The sequence below is a fragment of the Juglans regia genome, chromosome 8, assembly GCF_001411555.2.
Source record: "Juglans regia cultivar Chandler chromosome 8, Walnut 2.0, whole genome shotgun sequence".
Taxonomy (NCBI): domain Eukaryota; kingdom Viridiplantae; phylum Streptophyta; class Magnoliopsida; order Fagales; family Juglandaceae; genus Juglans; species Juglans regia.
This window is the reverse complement of record NC_049908.1, coordinates 20,411,811-20,416,023: the sequence shown is the minus strand read 5'-3', so window position 1 is coordinate 20,416,023 and position 4,213 is coordinate 20,411,811.

Here is a 4,213-nt window from a genome sequence, read left to right as displayed (position 1 = left end):
AAAATTTCTTTTATGTTAGGCTAAGTTTTGTGGGTACTTTGATTTAAACCTTTGACCTTGAACATAATTGAGCACATAGTCAATTTTTTTTCTTTATTCTATTTTGCTTATGAAGAGAATGAGTTGAATTAACTGGGTCAAGGAAGTTCAATCTTGCTTTGATCTAGAATCCATTGATGGATCCTTGAGTCAAAATCCTAGTTGATACCAAATATTAGAGAAATGATCTTGGCAATGTTTTTGGTCATAACAAAAAAAAAAGCTTTCACAGCCGTCCTGATTATCATGCCATCATTGCATGGTGTACTCCCATAGTCAACCCCCTTGAGCCTTATTTTACATAAGTCTTTATTTGTTCTTTTAACTACATAAACCATTCCCGTTCTAAGCCTGAAAAACCATGATTTACCTTTTACAGTTTGAGAAAACACTTTGGTGGAAATCTACATTTAAAAAGAAAGCCAGTTCAAAGGAAATTATGTTCTATTTGATCAAAGTGTGTGAAGAAAAAGAGAAAAAAAAAAAGTGAACGAAAAAAAAAAAAGGGTTGAAGTGGTTGAAGATTTGAAAAGGCTACAAGAATTGAGGTGGTTGAACGAAAAAGGTGGAAGAGTTAAAAAAAAAAAAAGTATTATTGTTGGGTTTGTCTTTTATTCAGATGTGATTTTTCCATCATGGAAAAAAAATGGGAAAAAATTTAATAAGTGGAGTGCAAATCACTTCAGATTTTGTTGAAGGTGTAGTTGGTATTGCTTCATTGATTACAACAACAATAATATCACAAGCATGAGCATATAGTCGAGAAAGAGTTATAGTTTGAATCCTATGGATATTTCTTTCATTGTTCTTTCCACTAAGTATTTTTCCAGTTTGCTTTGATTTTTCATATCCATTTCTTTCTTAGCCCTCACCTTGTGGCCTGTCATTACAACCTGATTAAAGACCTTTTGATCTCTGAGTTTGGTTTGACTATATTAGTGGAGAGGATTTCTGAAAATTGGACTTATGGGGTGAAGTTTTGAGAGAATTAGTTGTTCTACTTTTATTTGAGTTTGCAGGTGGTTTGGAGTTAAATTGACTATATCACACACACTCAAGGTCTTAGCTTTAGGTTGAAGTAAACGCTTAACTCTTGCTTGACAAATTGCTAATTTTTTTATTGATTTTCCTTCTATCTTTGATGTTAAAAGAGTAAGATACTAGTGATGAAATCTAATTCAGATCATAGTTTGGTGAGTGATTAAACTTCTCTATGGGGTCTAGTTGATAGTTTATAGTGGTCTTTTATTTTATTTTAATTTTGTTTGAGGACAAACAAAGTTGTAAGTTTGGGGGTGTTTGATGACTTGCATAATTTCTTATATTTTACCACTTCTTAACTTTAAATTTTAGTCTAATTTTATTTATTTTTGTTGATTTCAGACTTCATTATTGTCATTAAATTTTATTTCAGATTTGAAGAAAAATAAGATCCAAATTTTATAAGCCTACCGTCTAAAGATTCTCAGATTTAAATGAAAATTTATTGGAATAGAAGAGACGTGAAGCTGCTAGAGAGATTGGGCCTTGAATAAATGGACACGTAGAGGAAAGTTATTCTTAGTCTTAGTCTTAGCTCTTGGACGTGGAAAAGCAGTAGAAGGTTTGACTTGGTAAAAGGAGTTCAATGTTTGACTTAGCTTTTGACATTTGCATGCGTGGGACACAGGATTCAAAATGGCTAGGACGAATTGGATTGGCTGGGATTCAAAATTAATTTTGGTTTTGGACGCATTCGGCAATTGCACTCGGGGTAGCAGTTTTTTTAGGATTGCTCTTTTTGGTTTTGACGCACGCACAAAACCAATTTGAATGGGCGTTTTCTGAAAATAGAAAAGGTTGTCTGCAGAATGAGGAGGAAGGAACGAAAGAAAAAAAAAAAAAAAAAGACAAACTGGGACGCACAAACAGACAAAAAAGCGGGATTCTTTCTGGTTTTCGATTCAGAAGACGTTGAGACTAAGAGGCGGACTGCGAGAGCATTTTTTCAGTGTTCATTTTCTTCCATTCTTCTCAGAAAAATTATGGTGAATTCGTTTATGTTAAATTTAATTTTTAGCATGAACTAAATTTTCTTTATTATAGGAAAACGATGTAATTTAGTTCCGAACTATGCTTGCTTTTCTATTCTACTTTAAAGTAATTCTCTTCTATATTTATTTGATTTATTCTGAGCTTATTGCTTCTAATTAATTGGCCATTAGTTAGATGATTTTAATCTTGTGATTTGTTGTTGAAAGAGGGAATTGTAGGATAGATCTTGGATATTTTGGCATAGATAAATATAGAGATCGAAAGACTTATATAAACCTATGTAGTATTAAAATCATTGGTCTTATTGCTTTCTTAATTTATTAATTTGCATAATCTTATGTAAAATGATGAATAAGAATAATTTTCAATTGACTGTCGAAAGAGGCTTTTGGATGTTTGTGGAGATTTGCTAACAAACAGAGAGAATTAAATTCAATTAGTTAGATGAGTAAAGCATAGTGAGAAATTAGGTGAAATCAATTTTTTAGAAGTTTTCTTTCTCATTGATTTGATCTTTGAATAATATCTTTATTTTCTTTTGAGTATTTTCTTTGAATTAATTTTATTTTAATTTGCAATTACAAAAATTTTAGTGACTTTTCTAAATAAAATCAAGATTAGTATAATTTCAGTATTTGTCAAAAGTAAGTTACCAATCCCTGAGGACGATACTCTTCTCATCACTTTACTATAAAACTACGATACTGTGCACTTGCAGTTTTGCACCGATCAGCAGTCAACCTTCGCCTCCCGTTGCAGCAGCGCGATCAACTCTGTCGCTTGCTCCCCCAGATCAGTCATGTTACATCTCCCATCATAGCCAACGGTCGAGCTCTATCTCCTGTCTTAGCAGCGTAGTCGAGCTTCGTCTCCCAACCCACCACAACGGTTGAGCCCACCTCTTGCCAAAGTCGATGCTCCCCACTCGCACCTATAAGCCAATACTTCGTGCTCGCACCCCCGACGATCATAGGAGGGAACATCTCTCCCAAGTGTCCTAGCCTCTACTCGCCACCCAGCGTGATTGAGTCATCTCTCCCAAGTGTCCTAGACAGTAGCATCTTTCCAACAAACACCGAGTGTTTACATTTGTGCTACAACAAACATCTTTTCCACAACCACTTTGCACAGGTTTCCTTCAGGAATGAGTCGATGGGCTTGACAATTGCCTAAGATGGACCTAGGCAGTCAATGGACTTCCTGACCACTTAAACACAGGTTATTACAAACAAACCTTAACATCAACACCAAAACGGGAACATCAAACAACAACTCACATTAAGGGGAACAAATTCACTAAACACCCAGAATAATACACACTCTTTGCTATTAGGCAAATGTTCGCACCTAAGCCGAACTCTACACTCACCACCTAGCGTGGCTGAGTCATCTCTTGCCTAACTCTAACAAGCTGAACTCTACGCTTGCCACCTCGCGTGATCTAGCACATCTCTTACCTATATTTTCAAGTCGAGCTACGCGCTCGCACCTAGCGTGGTTGAGCACATCTTCTACCTATCTCTCCAAGCCAAGCTTCGCGCTCAGAGTTCTTCATTGCTTAGCCCAAACAAACAAAAAACTAGGGACCAATTCTCAGAATTTATTTTTTTATAGTGTTTCACAGACTATCTCTATCATGGCTTGACTTGAAGATTCTCAAGGCCTTCTTGTTGAGCAAATCAACCTTTTTGTTGTGCATCTATTAGGGATAAAGTTGATCGGGTCCAGTCCATTGAAAATTACCTATCGCTAATAATAAGAGAGGAGATAAAGCCAATAATCTAGCCCATAGATAAAGCCAATAAGGGATAAGGTAAGTTGACCAAACTCCTAAAAGAAAAGGGTTTCATAAGACAAGTAGGATTCAATCACTCTAAGAAAGGAAATAGATCTCTATACAAGGAGATCTCTACAAATCAAGGGGCTCTCTAGGACTTCTCTACACACAGACTTCACCATGCCTAATGACTCCAATTGATCTTCTCTCAAGGGAGGCATCATTTTCAACCTCCCAAAACTCTAAATTTCTCCATTGTATTGAGAGATATACGGGATCATATGAGATATGTAAAATCACCTATCAGAGTGAATTTTATCCCTAAACAACCCGTGGATATAGGCATTATGCCGAATCATGTAA